Consider the following 20425-nt stretch of genomic DNA (forward strand, 5'->3'; position numbering starts at 1 on the left):
AGTTAGACTTATATCCAGCAATATCAAGTCTAAATTTCACCAACCCTATGTAAAACTTTGATTATCCAAAGCTCATTTTCAATCCTGTTTTTGTTGTTGTTTGTTCATTAGTTCTTTGTTTTGTTTTGTTTTGGTAGCTGCGTGGGTTCTCTGTTTGTTTGCTTGTTTGTTTTTGCATTTTCTATTTCTGTTCTCTTCTCCCTTTGCCCCTTCACATTTGTCTATTTTGCCAGTGCTTCCTCATCTCCTCATCACCCCTCTCTCATTAAGACCTCCAAAATTATTTTTAAGCATGTCAAGACCAGGAAAGCAGGAATGAATTTCATGATGTTCACAATATTTTGAAAGAAACCAGACTGTATTGAGAAAATGTTCCACGTGGTGTTTTCTTTTTAAAAAAGGTACACTGTTTTACCTGTCTCAGAAAGTCCTGTGAGCCTGAAGGTGGAAACGATTGTGCTCTTGATGCAGGAGGTACAAAGTGCATGGCCTGACTGAAGAATGAGATGATGAAATATTTTTTGTCTGCACCAAAATGCGTTAGCCACAATAATTTCTTCTAAACCAGTCAGTGCATTGCTTTTTTCTCAAGGGAATCAAGGAAACATTTGCATACAAGCAGTGCTTAAATAGATGTTAACAGAGTGTCACTGTTACAGATATGGGCCTGAGAGCACCACACCCTAATGCAATGTTCTTGACATTTGACAGCCTTGCATCAGCACACCACCCAGCTCTGTCCTGAGCTTTCACACAAGGTGGTGGAATCCAACCAAGTGCAGAGCAAGAGCAGAGAGCTCTCTTTCATGCACATCTGGGAGTCCCAGAGATAAGAATGCTAATACAAAACCTTAGTCATCCAGCACTGTTTCGCATATTTTGGCATGGCCCTTCTACTATGCTTGCACAAGGAAAAAGACAATGTCCTGTATTCTCTCTACCTGCAAGTTGCTAACCTATTGTTAAGTAAGTCTTCATGGCAAATGTGTTCTTGGGAACAGCAGGAAATGCTCTCTGTCTGTTGATACCTTACATATATCTTATATTACCCTCATTCTCTTCCCTAAGCTGTCATCAGACTATGAATCTCAGGGCTGGGGCGACCTTGGTAAACTTTCTTCACTGTCAGGGCTAAGCAAAGTTTGAGAAAACAGTGCCGGTATAAATACACATCTGACTTCAGCACTAAAACCTCAGCTGGGATGAGAGCTGGAAGTAAAAAATGGCTAATTTCACAAACATGGTAGGAGAAGGATACCTGTATCTTACACAGAATGCAGCAACAACAAAGTGTCCCAGCTTGCTCCCTGGCTCCCATTATCAGAGCATCTTCTCTACATTAGAGGAAAAGAAACAGCCCTCGTGGGACCATGATTTGATTTACATCATCACATAACCAATACATTAAATAGTTATTGGAGATGATTTTTGCCATGTCCTTGGTGCAGTGCTTTCTGATTAAGTGTGCACAAAACACACATCTGGTCTATTAAGCTATGGAGACATTGTGTGAACCATATGGTAAGGGCTGATGAAAAAAGAGACCAGTGAAATCTGCAAACTTAAATACATATGCCAGAGCTGGGGGTCTGATTCTGGTAATAGCCAGTACCAAGCTGGGACAACGTAATTAAAAACGTGTGATGTTACATGGCTCCAAACATAGCAGGAGATTCTAGTGAGAAAACTAACGTGCCGTGTGAAATGCTAAACTTCATTAGGTGACGCTTCTAACCACCACATGACATTTCTAAAAAAATAACCTATCAATACAACCCATGATAGTGTGAAACTGTGCAATTTTCTCTCTCTCTTTACAAAAAGTACCAGCTTAAACAGATTCTGCCACTCGTGGAAAGAAGCTGCTAGGTTTCTACTTGGGATTAGTATGTCTGACTAAAAAATAAAAAAAAATTAAAAAAATAAAAATTCATAGACATCTTTGAAATAAAGCTTTGTAGCCAATTTTACACTTAAATTTCTCTAAATATGAAATAAATTATTTTTCAAGTAAACTATTGGTCTATTGTATTAAAAGAGTTTGGAGCATTTTGGCTGTTTGAATTTTTGCTGAAGGAGAGAAATAACATAAATTCTGATTATGTAAAACTAATCAAAATGCCTTTGCAAGGCTTAAAAACTGGTATTTTAGATGGTCAATGACAAGACTTGGGCACACCTTTTCAAGTTTTCAGTTTTATTTCATACATATGATTATCCGATTTTTATTTTTTAAATAGGAGCAGGTAGCAGTGCTGGGTTCTGGTATTAATTACACATGGAAACAGAAAACCTGAAGTAAACCTGGTAGCATTTTAAGAATCCAGCTATTGTGAATTCATCTGGAATTCATTGGGCTACCCCTGGCGGTAATGAGTTCATGCTGTATTAGTAGTAACGTCACATGTACACTAATAGATGTTCTACTGAGATCAGTATTATTTAATTGACTCAAAGGATTAGTTTAAGATCAATTTTCTTTTAACTGTATTTTTAACATAGCTTTCTGTTGAAGCTTCCCATGAGACAAAAAGACATCAGAGGAAAAACTTTCATACAAAAAATATACAAAATCTGACATTTTTGTCTCCTTAGGAAAGATACAAAAAGCATTAGAATTGTATAGTCTGTCCCCCACATAAACAAATACGTTTTTTTATAAAATAATTTTCTCTGTAGGAAACAAAATATTTAACTCTACAAAAGTGAACATATACAGATTCAAAAGTGATATTAAGGTGCATCTAAGTAAAAATGACCTATCTTACACGGGGGAAAAATGATGCAAACAATCCACAGAAATACCGAGCAGTATCACCTGCACATTTCTGCTTTGTCAGGCATGCTAAATAGGAGAACAAAAATAACATTGGTACCAGTTGCATGACCAGGATCTGATAAATAATGGACAAACAATAGCTTGGATACTTTGGGCTGTATAGAGAAGATATCTCAATTGTTTGCAGTGTCTTGTGAATTGCACTAGAAACAATAATGTGATTACTCTTAACCCCTTTTTAACTTCAGTCCTGTTCACCAGTAAGTTTCTATGTCTTTCCAGAGTTAGCTGGCTAAGATGAACAAGCTGTCCAGGTATCAAAATCCAGATGCAATTAATATCAGCAGTTCCATAGCCAATGAGAATAAAACAGGTCTTCCTTCTTCATATTTTTTTCTTCAAAGAAAGAAACTACTGCAAGGAAGTGAAAAAGAGTTAAAAAGGGGATACCTGGTTTGGAAAGTTCTACTCTTCTCAGGTGGTCTGTTCCACCTAGAGACAAGAAGCCTTACAACTCAACTTTCCTTACGTCAAGCAGCTGCGCATTCTTATCCTTTTATTTCAGATTATCCACCTCCCTGATTTTACAAATCAGTAGCAGAAATTGCTCCTAGCAAACTTTGGTGCTGTGATCATAAAAGAAAGAGGACCTAAGAAGCAATAAAGAAGACCTAAATCAGAATTTAGAAGAGCTGCTTTCTTAGGAAGCAAGATTTACACGTTCATTTATCAAATGTGCATTCATCTTTCTGAACCATCCCTCTCAATAACTTTAGAGCTGTCAGTCATCTTCAAACAGATTTAATAAAACAGTGGATGTCTTGAAAGATTTTTAAAAAGATTTAAAATTTTTCAGGAACAGGGAAAAACTTACTTATGCCAACGTGGGACGAGAATGATGTCTCTCAGTCCTTAGTAGACATCAGGTAATCCACACCGGAGGGTATTCTGAATGCCCTACATGCAGAAAAAGCTTCCAGGAGGCTTGCAGCTTAGCAGGCCAATTCCAAGCCATGTTGTTTTGTCCTTTGTATTTTCTAGAGTCCTCTCCAATTCTGCATATCGCAACACTCTTTCCTTTTCTCTGTTCAGACTACTTGGCAATGCTTCCGAGGATGCGGTTCTTACTCCTTCAATATCATGTCTTTCACAACCAACTTGCATTTAAAACATCATATGGTATTGCAACTTAAAACATGGAACTAAGGGAATTCAAACACAGCTTCGGTTCCTGTAGGTCACCTCCCTCTGTTTGCTCTAGTTATATTTTTCAGACCTTCTAATCAGCTTCCAAACTCAGAAAAACTTGTTCAGGCAATCTGTGCCTACACTCCATGTACCTACCCGTAGCTCTGAGAAACAATACTGAAAGTGAAATGGACAGAAGACAGGGCAGACAGGAGGAAGCACACCCAGACAGTAAGGAGGAGGAGAGAAAAATTAATTAGTTACATGATGGAGATGATCCCTAGTACTAATTTGCTTTTGCTAGCAGTTACTACAAATACACAGTTATCAACATCTCTTTAAGCACCCTGCATTCCTCAGTGTTTGTCTCTACAAATATTCACAACTCTCCTTCTGTTGTGGTCCTAACTGCGCTCCAGACAACGGTGCACGACCAGGAAGTTCCACTCCCTTGGTGGCATCGTTATGAAAACACTCACATTTAAGGGAAGTCTCACAGCAAATGGTGTGGCTTTACACTAATCTCCCACTACATTTCTGCACACAGGAATCTGAAAAAAAGCTCAACGGGGAGGTCTGCCAAGTCTCCCCTGGGATAGCCTTTGTGTAAAAAGGAGTACTTTGGAAGTTAATTAGAGACAGTCTGGTTTTTATACTCAGTAATAAATAAATAAATAAATAAAAGCCAATTACAGTTAATGGGAATTCAAAGGATTCTCATTTGGATTTGCTTACAGTTAGTATTGCAATTCAGTTTTGTACAGCAGAATAGCAAAATGAACATTAAGAGTGACTAAACAATGAAAGGATCCCACTTGCTGCAATTTAATTTTCTTACAGCAAGCTTATCCCTCGTGTAGGAGTTGCGAAGGCACTAGGGATTAATTAAACAATGTAAGAGAGATATATTGAACATATGGACACAACAGAACTAGAGAGGTTGCTAATATTTACCGAACAAATCGTTCACACTGGGAAAGGAGACCTCCTTTGTGGAGCATGCAGCCTCATAGCATGTGAAAAATACCCTTGCTACAGTGCCTTCCTCAAGCACACCCAACAGTGAGGGAACAGCAACAGTCTCCCTTTGAAGACATACACACACTCGGGAGATTAGCTGAAGGACTGAATAAGTACTGGCAGAAATTAAAAGCAGCCATCAACCAAGTGATAAAACTAAGCTTCCAGATAGTACAGCAAGGTCACAAGACAAGGGATTCTCAGCACAGCAGAGAGCAATGAAGAAACCCTTGAGCCAAGTCTAACACCTTCCTGTGCTTCAACAGCGGGTCACGCAGTGCTATCAGCCCTGAACCCCAGCTGCACCTGGATCCACAACAGATCCCCAAACCTGTGTTAGGACAGGGATCTGCTTCTGCTTGTAAACCACCTATGGGCACACAAGGAGAAGAGGCCACACACACTGCGTACAGCTAGGATTGGGATAGGAATAAGACTTGAGTAACACCTAGATAAATTGGGACTTAGGAATGAAGTTAGTGCTGAGCTGGGATCACCTGGTATATCTACAACCACAGACACCTCATACTTGCAAAACAGCTTTACTTACCCTGCTTTGGCAGAGGCTTAGCACCACACTACAACAGTAATAAGCTCTGCAAGGGCAGCACAGATCCCAAACTGATTTTGATTCTAAACAATAAGCTGAGTCAAAGGTTTTCCCCCTTTTTTTTCCCCTTCAATAAAAAGAGTTATTTGGGCCCAAAATGAACATCAAATAGAGTTTTCATGGCTAATATTTTATCTTTCCTAATTATAAAAGGGAATCAACCAGTAGTTTATTTTTATATTTTTTTTTGTTTTCCTCCACCTTCCTCACATTAAAATGATTATTTAAAAATATGCTTCAACTTAGTGTCCCATTTTTTGTTTAAAAAAAATCCTGCTCAAAGCTAAAATAAAATAACTAAAATAAAAATAATAACGACAAACTAGCAGTTTACACTTATATTTTTTCTAAGCTGTAGCAAGAGACCAAACACTCTGGAAGCTATGTGACATCCTGGACAGGAGGTATGTCATTATAAGATGTTAATATTTCTGTCCTTATGCCAGTACAGTCACTTGTCCAGGATTAGCAGAAAGCAAATTATTCTTTCTTAAATGTCACATTAAAATTCCCAGCTCTGGATCTTGTGTAGCCTTGTGTGCTGCATTCCCTCAATTCCTTCTGAAGCCTCCCACTCCCCTGACAAAATGTCCCTTTCAACAGTCCCAGCAACTGACACACTAGTAGCTCTGAAAAGGCCCTTCCTCAGACAAATGCCCACTGAACAGGAGAACACAAACATCTGGGCAGTGTACATAGCTCTTCAACTTTCCTGCTCTTAAAATATGTTTCCTATCTGGAAATCCTTTTCAATCCTACTCAGCTTGCTTACAGTCTGAATAAAACAAATATTACATTTTGATGAAAAAGGAAAACCAATAAAGTTCCAATGCTATTAATCTCAAATCTGTTGTGGTTTTTTTGTTTGTTTGTTTTTCATTGAAATTTGCACTTAATAGTGTTTTCTGTCAAAACCATACTAGCTATCTAAATCTAGGTCTTAACCCATCTCAGAAGCATTTACATTCTACTCCAAAATTTTCCTGTATTTTCCATCAATGTCATTCATGTGACTATAATACACTTCATAATCCGCATAGGTTCACCTGATCATGGTAAATTTTGGTGTGCTGAGCACAAAAATTATATATCTTAAAATCTACCTAGTAAAAGCTTTTCAGAAAATACCCATTTTAAAATGTGTGCTTTAATTTAACTTCCAGTAGAACAGAAGTTAAGAATAACTTCAGTAAAACTTCCTACAAAAAAATAAAATATTGGTTTTATTCTGTTTAGCAAATCTGGATAAATCCAGAAACTATAGACTTCTGTATTAGAAGTTCATAATATTCTGATTACCCTATTTCCTCCTTGAAGAAATAACTCCCGATAGATAAAGTTTCCTGTAACTTTTCACAGGACGCGCGTACAAACTCAGACTATTGCTTGTGTCTCTGTGGTATAATATGGTACTTTGTGCTCTTGAGACAGAACCATACACTTTGATTACATGACCTCTGTTTTAATAATACTGACATCAAACACTCCTGATGGGGTTCTAGAAATACCAGCTTCATAGCAATGACTACAGTGCTGATCTCGCTCACAGTCATGGAGTGACCATTTTTTAGTGTATTGGTTAAAACTATTTGTATCAAACGCAGACCCAAAACACTGCTAACCATGACGTAACTCTCAACTTACGTCTTCAGTAGCAATGCCAAGATCAGCTGGCGCTTTAATAAGAATGGAACACAATACTATCTATCGTATTCCGATGTGCAAATAAATGTCTAGTGTGTATGATTTTTTGTAACTTTAGGGAAAACCACATTTTCCATGAAACCGTCACTTAAAAAGTGATAAGTACATGCACACATGAATTAAAATTAAATAAATTAATTAAATTTAACAACCTGGAATTCACTGAATATACTTCTATCAAATGAAAACCATAGCCTCTTTAGACAGGGGAAGAATCAAGAATCGTAAACATTCAGTATGGAACATCAACCAAAACAGCTTGTGAAACCATGTTTTTTCACAAAACAATGCTTGCACTGCACCAAAATATTTCTGAAATTCAGCTTAAAACCAGAACATAACTCATGAAAAATTGAACAACTGGACTCTCATCCTTGTGCATGTAGGTAATTTCATTAATATTCCCATCAGGGAAGGATGTTTCCATGTCAGCACTTATTCTATAAGACTGTGCTCTGTATTTCTAAACACTAATCTTGGGGCTCTTCCCATCTGAATGCCTCTATTCCTGTTCCCCCTTTCAGCATTAATAGCCAAATAGCTTTATCAAAGAGTCAATCTCTTCTATGATAAAATACATTGAGACCAGCTGAGCATAAAAGGGGAAGAAAAAAACCTCTTCTCTGCAGGAAATACATAATGCAGCTTTCATATCATTCATTGTAAACAAGCAGGACGATGTGCTAGGCCTGTTTACTGAGAAAAAGCTGCTGTTTTAATCATTTGTAAACAAAAATGATATGAGGACCAGAATATTTACTGAAAAATAAATACATTTACTAAAGCATCCAGTTTGGGGCACTTATTAAAAAGTAAGAGAAGTAATCAGGTTATAAATATCCTCTATACTTGTTGCAAGTTACAGAGACACATCTGGCTTCATAGATATTGTGGCAAAGTTTGCTCTCACTTACATGAGTGTAAACGTGGTGTAACTATACCAGATTCATTGTTTAACTGAGCTTGCCTTGTTATTCATTCCCATAGGGAAACATAGGATGTTATGCATCACTCCTGAAGGTATTCCTATGTGGCTTTTGTCATGTCGTGATGAGGGCTGAAGGTTTTCACCCCCTTAATAATCGCGTGAAGTTAAATTTGCTGCGTTGACTTACCCCATGTTCAGGGAAAAGGGGAGACAGAGACAGAAGACAGTCATGTCCGTTGTCCCACTATCAGCCACCCCGTCACGTACTCCACTACAAAACCAGTTAGGATTCTTGCCACTACTGGGACATGTAAAAGGTTAGGACTTCCATTCGGTGTTCTGTTTTCTTGGACAGAAGCAACCAAAGATGTTTTCACTTTACAAAGGTGCCAAACTTTGCCGCCCACCTCCCCAGCACCAGGTGCTGAAAGCAGCAGAACCACTGTGCTGTCACTGACAGAGAAGAAGAGGTCACAGTGCCTACCTCTGAAGAAACAAGTAAAGCAGATGCATTTGGTGGGCTTAACTCTTCTGCAGATTGCTGGAGTTTCTCCTGTTCTGCCAAATGTTATAAGAAATGTAAGAGACTCTTTCTATGAGGCTTCCTCCCTGCAGACAAAACCATTCAGTAGCATCGGGAGGAGCGGCTGATACACCAGAGGGTCATGCTGCCAGAGGGACCTTGACAGGCTGCAGAAATGGGCTGACAGGAACCTCACGCAGTTCAGCTAGGGTGCACGCAGAGTCCAGCACCTGGGGTCGAATAACTCCTTGCACCTGAATGTGAGGGTTTCCGACCAGTGGGAAAGCAGCTTTGCAGGAAAGTACCTGGACACCAAGTTGAAGATGAGCAAGCAGTGTGCCCTTGTGGTAATGAAGTCTAATCGCATCTTGGGCTGCATTAGGACAAGTGTTGCCAGCAGGTCGAGGGAGGTGATCATCCCCACTACTTGTGAGGCCACACGTGAATTACCATGTCCAGGTCTGGGCTCCTCAGTACAGGAGAAACATGGAGCTACTGAAAAAGAGTCCAATGAAGGGCCGCTAGGATGATTAAGTGACTGGAGCATCTCTCCTATGAGGAAAGGCTGAGAGAGCTGTCCTGTTTAGCCTAGAGATTTTCATCCTTGGAAATACTGAAAAGCTGCCTGCACATGGTCCTGGGCAACTGGCTCCAGGTGGCCCTGCTTGAGCAGGGAGGTTGGATAAGATGGCCTCCAGCAGCCCCTTCCAGTCTTAGTCATTCTGTGATCCTGTATCTCCTTCAAAGTGCTTGAATAAATGTGTTATGAATAAATGCATGTTGAATTACATATGTAACTTTCTCACTTCAATTATCTGCAAAAATCATCACACAAAAAATCCACCATAACATATATACACATATATATACAAAAAATATCTGAGAATAATACCAGAGCATAAAACATTGTAATGACAAATGAGGAATATTTTGAACTTGATTTACTTGTGACTACTTCACTGACACGCCGTGTAAATTTACACCTTTCCTGGTTTGTTACACTATTCAGAACTTTTTTTTTCATTTTCCTCCGATATAGACAGATTCAGACAACTTATAAAATCTGCCAGCAAGCTGTTGCCAATTTTTAGTATATACATGATTTAGACCTGTTTTTAGTTTAATTGACATTTTGCTTATTTAAAACACAAAACTTGGCCACTGAGGAAAAAAACACTCATTTTTAACAGGATCATGGAAATATTAGCAAGAGCAGTCCATAAATCACTAAAAATGATTTTTAAATTCTCAGAGCATGAACAATCAGTGTGTCAAATAGAATGGAGGTTTGATGGGAACATTTTTTTTTCTGGGAACAATTATTTTGCTTCACTAAAGCGAGTCCAGCTACAAAGGGCAATCCTATTCTAACATGAGCATGGTTTCTAGTGTTCCACTTAGTAATATGGTTAACCAAATATAAGAAAAATCATTCTCAAGCCAATTCTTCAGGCATACTAATAAGTAACAGAACCTTTACAAAATCCAAGAAAAGACTGGCTCCACAAAATCTTACCTTAATGCAGTTAAAGATACTGATAATTGCACACTACAAATTGGAAGTGGGAATAAGGGAGACATGCAGTCCTAATGCCTTACTCCCAGACTATGTCCTTCTGCTACACTCAAAGAGAATGAGAATAGAGCTGTAACGAGAAAAAGACGGGGGGGGGTAAATTTCATGACAGGGTTGAATAGGAATGAAATGCTGGCAAAAATTAAAGTTAAAAATAAAGAAGGAAAATGATTTAAACCAATATTGTCTGCTTTAAGGAAGATCAAGAATTATTTAATACAATAGCAATACTCCATATAAACAGAAGTTGTGGTTGCATGACATAGGTCAGTATTTTGTTTTAAACCAATATATGTTTGCGTTTATCCAAACCTGGCCATAGTAACTTGGGGTAATTTTTCATTAATACATGGGTCAGGAACAGTTTGTGAATTAGAAACTAATCAAATTTTCCAATATTTAATTATATTCACATGAAACATTGAATTGTGAAGGTGAAAAGTGCCGCTGCCTTCTCAGAAGCTCTACAAAAGCAACTGCTGTCATCTGTACACAAACGCAAGTTATCCCCTTGTCACAACAGCTCAGACATGAGCTTTCTTTATCTAGCAATTTATTTTTATAAGCTTTTAACAAACTGAAGGTTGGCTAAATTGTAATTAATCACAATTTATCATCTCAAGAAATGGGGCCTTTTTAAAATATCTAAATAGCTTGCCAAAATATTAAAGAAGTCTCAAAACACTGTGCAGCCAGTAGTTTTCCATCTATTATTTCTCCATACAAATTTAAAGCCAATCATTTTCCAGTTTCAGTTGTGTTCAGCAACTGTAAAATTCAGCTTATTCTGAATACCAAAACAACTCTCTCGAACAGAGGTGGCTGACAAACAGTGTCCAGAAAAAACATCACAAAGTTTTTACAAACCTATGTTATCTACAGTACCATGACTATAGCAGCCCCATCCTGAAGTAGGTGAAATTGAAGAATGGGACCAGGCGTAAAAAAGAGGTAACATGACACAGCAAGACATGGGTAAGTAAGAGTGTGAAAGTAAATCCAGTGCTTCCTGAGCTCTAGTTTCTTGTTTACTAGTAAGAATGCTCCCATATTGAGGTCATTTGTCAAACTATTTTAATTTACTGCATGTTCTGAGGTGTTATGTAAAGTTTTTGCTTAGTACACTTACCCATCAGTAGGGCATGTCCTTTGGCTCTACAGCATCCTGTTTAATGTTGAAGAATGTTTATGTAACATGGCTATTGCTGCCTCTTTCCTCCAGGTTTTAGTTTAAGTCTAGTTCCAGTTTTGTTACTGTCTGTGTGGTTTGCTTTTTGCTTGTTTGTTTTTTTGTATTTTTCAGGAAATATCAGCACAGTTGTCACTGGAGATGGAGTAGCCATGTGCATTTCATCTACTGTCTGCAGAGAACTTAGCAAGATTATTTTTCCCTCTTTACAAATAACAGTGCCATTTGCTTGGTAAACATAATGCAAAATCAACAAGGGTAATGTGTAAAAGCCTGCAGGTCAGCACAGATTATTACAGCTTCTAAATTCACGTGCAACCTGGTTGGCCAACATGTGCCCAAGGATACAGCAAGGGTAAGGCAGCTCCGCAGAGGAAATCTAAACATCGATGTAATGCAAAACGCGTGTGTGGCAGTAACTGGAAACAGCCATTCATAGTGAGATAAAGCTTTTGGCAGAGAGAGTTCAGCAATCTGGTCACGCTGTTGAGTGGAAAGAGCTACGTGCAACTTCGGACACATTGAAGAGAACCCAAAAAGATGCAGGACATTTTACCTAGCAAATTAGCACAGACAACAAGCAGACACGGTGAATCAACCTGTAGCATTTTAGGAAATAATTCAAGTAATTAAAACAGGGGACATTTCTTATTACAGCATGTAACCCTGCATTTTACTACCATCACTTAAGTGGCATGTCTTTATTATCTTTTCCCATTAGTATAATTTTGTGGGGTTTAACATTGTTTACAATGAAAATTCATATAAATAAATGCATTGGTCATTAAAAAGAAAGATTAAAAGATATTTTCTGGCATGAGTTTAATTTAGAGAAGGGGGTAGAGTAAGTTTGGATTTTACCATTGCTAAAAAGTTTATGCAAAATGAAATTGTGTGGAAAATAGAGTACGTGAAATACAAAATAACTGGGCAGCTGAACTGCAGTTCAGGACTATCTTTGCCAGGTCTGACCATTAAAACTCAATCTTTCCTTCTCCCTCCTGTCTTCAAATGGATTTTCAATTCCCTTTTGTTCCATGGCACCGTTTCAACAGATGGGACGGAGAATGTTGCCCAGTCAAACTAGCCTAACGCTTGATGCCAAGAACACTTTTCCGGCCATGGGAGAAGAGGGTTTGAATCTCTTCTGGTTGCAGAAGTTACTGAACCTCACTCTTCCCAATGCTAGATGACTCTTCTGATATTGCAGTGTTAAATGGGTGTAGGCATCATCACTATCGCATCTTTTCTACATATAAATAAATAAAAATAGAACCTCTCTGTTCTTTAAAATATAAAGATGGCAGCGACCAACACACCCCCCAACTAGACGTTGCAGTACCTATGCTTGCAGGATTTATAAGTCCTTTGTTGGAAACTTAGACCTAAAGTGATTAGCACAAGCTCATACAAAGTCCCTAACAAGAAAGAATGCAAATGAAACAGTGCTGACTGCCAGCTGCAGAAACCGTAAAGGGCAGCGTCACCTTGCGAAACATCGTACAGTCACACTGCACAGTCCCTGCAGAAAGCTTGTAACAGACCCAGAAACCATGGGCCAACATGTAGCTTAAGCAAACAGCACAACAAAGCAGTGTCACCTCCCCTCGATGCAACTAGGTGGTCAGGTATTACCCAATATCTTCCCCTCATCGAGCAGAGGACCTGCATAATCCCTCTCTTGTTTTAACAGATTACATTGTACTTCTCCAACAACTCTAGTAACCTTGCATTTAATGAAAATATTTATGTTTATGATATTTATGATTTTTTTCAGTCTTTGACAAATGTCAGATTATTCCTTAAGTTGCTGCTTCAATACATCCAAGTCCACGTCCAAGGACTTCCTCGTTAACATCTTTAAAGGCTTAAAGGAACTTAACAGATCAACGATGTGGCAAATCATTCAGCTAACACAGATCAAAGATCATAGAATCATCCAGCTAACACAAACAAAGTAAGCTTTGCTTTAGCCCAATGAATTTTTCCAAGTCGCAATAGTGACCCGACTGTTAGAGCGACTATCTCTCCTCAGTCTGTCACCTACCTCTGTCAGATTACAACGAAGGACTAGCTCACCTTGAGCAATAATGCCTTGTTTTCGCTCAAATCAAATTTCCAGGAAGGGAGACTGTAGGGAACAATTAGCATCAAACTGCTACTCACATTACTAAGACATCTGGTTTCCATTTTCACACTCCTAGCAACGTCAGATCATGAGGTTTGGACGAGGCCATCCATTGTGCAGGAGACGTAGATAACTAGCATGAACTTTCAAATATCGTTCCAATCTTCTCTAGTTTTCTCTCCTAAAAACTTTGCCAGTACTGACTTACGCAACAAACAAGTGAATAAATAGCATGTCCTTTTGGGCTCATTAATGACTTATAAAATAAAATCATTTTATTCGGATTGTTCCAGCAAATCCTTTCTTCACTTGTTTTCCTGGCTACTTTGCAAGTGGTCCCACAGTCTATCATTAAGTGATTTTTTATTATTATTATTATTTTTAAAACAGCAAAGACAACCCCAAATAGTCTTCCCTTCTCATGTGGCAGCCTGGTTGAAAATGGATCAATGTCTCACCTCTAATAAAAAAATAAAGTATTTATTTACTACTTTCTGACTGTCCTTAAAAATAATTAAGAAGAACATTTCACTTTCCATGTGATGTGTGATGAAGTGAGAGAGATAGGAGCCTCTTTACAGTTAAAGCAGAGTTGTATAAATTTGATTTTGTGCCTGATATGACCCATACCTAGTTCAGTGCTGTTCTTGCGCAAATACAACTTTAACTACTTTTAAGCTATCAATATAAATACATAGGTATTGCCCAGATTTTCAGACAAAGGTACTTTTAACAATCCATCTCATTCGTAGGCAGTTCACGGTTCTTCTATTAACCAGCAGAGCAGGTGAATTCTGATGGAAACATCAAAGAAAGTTTATAAATCAGGCATTTGTCTCCATGCTACAGGATTAGACTTCCCAGGGAGCAAACTGAAGTGAGAGGGACAGGTACCGAGGTTCATAAAATATTTCAGATAATCTCACTGTCATGCATACTGATGGTCTTTTTTGTTTGTTTGTTTGTTGTTTTGGTTGGTTGGTTGGGTCTGGTTTTTGAAGAAAGGCATACAAAATTTCCCAAAACTTGAAAAAGGATAGTTTTATTGAAATAAACTACATTTGCTAAAGAATTCCTCCTTCCATACAGTAATAGATAGCTTATTTAGAAAGCCATTCTCTCCCATTTTCATAAGCCGTTCACTACTTAAAAGAAAACCTTTGAAAATTTTGCATGCCTATTTTAACATTCTGACAACAGGGCACCTAACTTGCCTGGTCTAATCTAAATGCAGAAAAAAATGCAGAGAGAGACTAATTTTCAAGAGGAAATTAAGGAATGATTCATACTTTTGCTTCAGATATTTCTAATGCTAACACTATGCCACTCACAATTTATTTGCCTTTTCAGTCATTATAACTCTTAGGCATCATGTAACCTATGTTGTATTCCTTGCAACATAATCAATTGAACAAGTCCATCATGGTTATACATCAGAAATGACACAATAGAAAGCAATCACAAAATAACAATTATCATCAAATGCATTGTAATCATGCACCTATATCTTATCAAAAGTCCTTGTGATACTAACAAGGCACATTTACTATGCTAACCAATCTTCAGCACCCCTTTGCTCCTCAGTACTTGACGACACATTGACAGCCTAATTCTCTGCTGATGAGTCTGCTCTGGTGTTACAAAAGACCTGTTCTGAATTTAAAGCTAAATAGTGGTATACTGGCTTAATAAGTCTAAAATACCTGAGAACTGTGTAGCTGTCCATTAATTTCTACATATGCGAACTTCAGACACGAATGGAGCTTAACGTGAACAGGATTAACATTCATCTTTCAAATTATTAACCTTCTGGTGCTTAATTGGGGATTTAGTAAAAAGCTGGATTCAGTGGATTTCACATTACCTGTTACCACTGTAACACGACATCATTGAGCACTACAAAGTTTTCAAGGCACAGAAAGTTCATTCAAGTTCTGCTGTTACTGATTCTGAAACAGGATTCCTGTCTTCACTTGAAACCTTTAAAAATTATTATTTAGCAGTTAAATCAGCTTTAGTGCAACAGCAACAAAAAGTAAACATTGAAACTGGGCATCTTTCATCTACAGTTTGTTGAGGAGCCCCTTTCAGAGCCACATTGGCATTGTTAATCTATGTTACCATTTCAAATACAAGCTGTACCACCTATACTGTTGTAGAAATTCACTTCCTCTAAAACACAAAGTGTTGAAAGAATTATTATGCAAATAAAAGTGAGGCGTTCTTCATCCAGTTCATATTCCATAAATTACACAAACCAACCTAGAAAGAAATGACATATATAATGCCCTATGTTGACTACTGAATAAATATGTGTGATTCTATAGTAGTTCTGACATAATCAATGTAGGTGCCCCTTCAGAAAATACCTTACCAGGCAGGAGATGAAACCTGCAGGGTGTCACAAGTATGCTTGTTTTTTCAACATGGTCAACAACAGAAATCTTATCAAAAATACAACAAAAAGTGTTTTTATTGATAAACTATACATCTATACATTTAAAACTATACCAACAATATATTAATGTTCTTGCTGGCATCTCAGAAGCTTGTCAGTGAACCATACATGTGCCCTAACACTTGGTGTCCAGAACAAGACTGACACGTTGTGGAAGAAGCTCTCACTCCATGTGTTAAATGTGCCCCAAGCACCAGGTGGTAAACCGTGTTACAAAGGGAAAAGCATTTGCACAGACAGAAAGACCTACATGTATGTACCTCTCACATTTCTCAGACAGGCAACCTACACAATTATGTTTAGTTTGGGTGAAAATGAAGGAAATTTACCTTCAACTTGCAGGATGTGGACAGGAAAAAAAGAACACAGACTTACCGAAAAATCAAATCAAATTTGATTTCTGTCACTATCATTTTTATTTTCGCATTTCAAGCTAAGGATTTCCTTCATTCTGGAACATGTTTTAAAAAACAGCAAAGAAATACATCTAAAACTTTCTAAACTGAAGTACTTAACTACTGTAAAATGAACTTGCTGTAGTTTCAGACTAAACTGAAAGGATGTAGATAACTTATGCTCCTGGTGCCATCTCCTGGTAGTGAACAGGTAAAATCACCAGAAGAATCAGTAATTATTTTCTAAGTACCCTTTAGAAAAACGTCAGGACTCAGAGAGCGAGAGGAAGAACGTTGTTACACAGAAGTAGCTTTTTAAACTCTCAAAACCACAAGAGTTATTTCACTGCACATGAAGGCCGGTATCTGGATGTAGCTTCACTTAAGCTGAGTGTTGCTCTTACATTGGCTTGAATAAGGAAACATAACATTTCTCTAGCTTTCTAGGTATAATAAGTAGTTACTTGAATAAGTTTACTTTCAAAATACATTCAGTATCACTGATAACAGTTAAGATGAAAAGTAATTTTACAGAGTTTTACACCATGTTCAAAACCCAAACAAGGAATTCCCTTTGAGAAGTCCACTCAGAGTAATTCTAGTGCAGCTTATTAGCTCACACTGACTCATTTTAAAGTCAATTTCTTTTTAATATTTAAAATTCAGGACATTCTTTCCCAGTTGCATCACTCTTTCCTTGCTGTTGATGAAAGACTGCAGTATGGCTACTTGTAATAATATCCCATGGATTACATTGCAAAAAATAAAAATAAATAATAGCATTAGCCAACTTGAAAAGAAATGTTATAGAGTTATTTTGACAGCTGACACCAAGTACCTGGACTTATCCTACAAACTTCAATGCTACGAAGACTGTTTGTTGAAACTTGACCACCACCAACAAAAAAATTGAAACAACTTGAGCTTGGTAATAAAATGCCTGTCAAAAAGTACAGTATTTTACATTAATTCTAGAGTTAGCTCCAGGTAATAATAAATCACGAAAGGAATCCTGGGTGAAAGCTGTGAAGACACAATGGAAGGCAGTAAAATTAAGTAAGCTAAAGATTTTAGCAGGTTTAAAAATAACTCTTAGATAAAGGAACAGTGATGGTACGTGGCTGTGCTGGTGGCCTGCTCTGTGCCCAGGGAGCACTTTTCCTGGAAACCAACCAATATCACTCCCTCCCACAGCACAGAGAACTAAACAGCTGAAATAGAAAAGTTGAAATAGAAAAGTAACAATTTCACCAAAACTCATGGAAGTTCAGCCAACTGAGAAGGACCTCAGCCCACTGTGGGATAAGACAGCATCCAGCACATGATGTAAAAATACCACAAGCTGGACTGAGGACGGAAGGGAGCAAAATGTCTAACCTGCAGAACAAGAATGAGCTCAACACTGCCATGAAGCACTGAAAACTAGTGATGGGGAGAATTATAAACCCCTAAGGGGAACCAAAGCAATGCACAGAAAATAGGACGGAATAAGGCAAAAGGGCTAGCTGTATCTGTGGGCTAGCGAGTAGAGAATCTCCTGAAGTGGGAGAGAAAACACCTCAGAAGAGCCTGAGATCTCCCAGAACAGGAGAGTGCTAAGGCTCTGTTAAGGTAAGCTTTCCTTCCCCTGCACAGGAAAAAATGGATTTACTGAGGCTTAATATGACAATTTGTTAATGTGATAAGAGGGCTCTTGTAACAAATGGAACTTTTATTTTAACAAACTGTTTTACTACACTGTCCATATCACCCTGAGGTGGGGAAAAAAGAAAAAAAAAAAGTGGATTATTTCTTCTAGTCTGCCGAATGACTACAGGAGTGTGACTAGGGTTGCCTTAAAAAAAAAAAAAAAGTGAAGGAGCAGCAGTGATCTGGATTGTCACAGGTTCACTGACAATTGCCATGGGGAAGCAATCATTAAATGCTGCAGAAAAACCAAGATAAATAGGGGACATTTCCTTCCACAGAATGAGAAGAGAAAAAAAAAATCTGTCATAACATCAAGCTATAATTTAGAAATAGAGCAATGAATGAAGAAACATAAGAGAACCAAATTAAATGCAACTGGGATTTCACATTCCTTATGAAAATTAAGGCTTTAGCATGAGATAATTAAAGCAAGGATAGCCAACTCATGATGTGCCAGAACATATAACTCAGCCTGTCATCTTCATTCCTGAAAGTCCCTCCGAGCTGGTCAGGAAGCAGTCTGTCAGCCACACAAACCATTCACTAACCCATGGCAGTCTCCCTGCTGTTCTCCTCTGTGAGAGCCCCACAGCCTCCCAGAGGTGCCCTAATCACAAGCAACACAATCATCTTTGCATGGAGCACGCTCATTCATTCAGTCCTATGACAAAAGGACTTCAGTGCATGTGTCCCCAGCACACCATGGTGTGCTCTGATGTGGCCACCAGGCTCAGCTGAAGCAATGACTATAGCCCTAGATACATGATGGTACGCACACATCCACTAGGTGCCTCCGTTGGGGGATTTTGGCTTGACCTGGCAGAAAAGCTGAGTGACACTGATCTAAAAGAAGCAAAGAAAATGAAGACAAGTGTTGTGGAGCTTAGGACTTGTAATAGAAAAACAAAGATGAGGTAATGAGAGAACACAAAAGGAAAAACAGCACACATTCACATAACTAAACCTTTATGCAAGTGAACTACTGGCAGAGGGAAGGACAGGAACATCTTGCTGACATGAGGACAAAATAGAGGTGAAGATGAAGAACCTTCTGGCAGAAGAAATACAAAGGTTAAGAAAAAGAAAGATGCTACCTTACGGACTAAAAAGACTGAACTTTTTAAAACTAATGAATTGGCCATATAAAAAGTAGCATATGTTAAAAGACAAAGGAAAATATTAGGAGCTTTGTACTGCAAAAAATTCAGAAGTATTGAAAATATGCAGTTCCTACCATTAGATTACATTTACAGTACAAATAAGAAACTAAAAGAGAAGTAGTGGCACATTATAAAAGGGAAAAGTATTTCCCTAAGGAGACAGAAAAATTAAAATTGCAAAATGCAAAGGGTTTTTCTTGGCATGGGAGCACGGTGCAATTAAGTCTGTTGTTGATAAGCATATCTGCACATCACAACAACAGATCTTCAAGCCATCTACGCCGAAACACAGTGAAACAAATTTGTGGAAAATCAAATCAGTTAATTACAGTGGGAGACTCTTAAGAATCCAACAGAGCTATATTTAGCTGAATTTTGCTTCTAGGAGCATTGGGGTTTATCGGGTTTTTGGTTTTGGTGGTTTTTTTTTTTGTTTTTTTCTCCATTTGTTTTTTTACAGTAACAAGCCAGTTGGAGAAGAAACATGTAAATATTGATCAAAAACTCTACTATGCTTGCCTGTTCTCATGCAACAGTGCTTTCAAGCTCTTATTTTTATCACAAGTAAGCAGCCCTTCAAAAACCTCTGAGGGGGCAAAACGTACAAAAAGCCAAGGAGGGAAAAAAGGGTTCTAAGGCCATTTTGATACAGGGTAATATAGTGCACAAGGTGTGTAGTAAAACAGCAAACTAACTTCTAAAGGCCGGGCTTAGCATGAACAATGCTGCCATAGGATGAATAATGCTTACCATAGGCTTTGAAGCACGCTATACTTAATCGGAAAATATTCTATTCAGAAGACTAATGTATAACACAGTCACTAGTGATCTAGGCCCAGAATAAAGTTCTCTAGATTAATAAAACCATTTTGAGCCTTTCAGAATTTCCAGCACACGAGTCCAGGACCATATTACTCTTTTTAATCACAGCAGCACAAACCCCCAAACAAACCGTATTTCCTGTCAGCGCAAACACTGGAACCGAAAGATAGCCTCGGCTTTTGAGAAAAATATTTTGCTGTGACAAAATAAGCAACCATGCTACTGACTCACTCTTTTAGCACCTAGCCTACGTAAG

This window comes from Cygnus atratus, chromosome 4 (assembly GCF_013377495.2).
Source record: "Cygnus atratus isolate AKBS03 ecotype Queensland, Australia chromosome 4, CAtr_DNAZoo_HiC_assembly, whole genome shotgun sequence".
In the NCBI taxonomy this organism is placed as follows: Eukaryota; Metazoa; Chordata; class Aves; order Anseriformes; family Anatidae; genus Cygnus; species Cygnus atratus.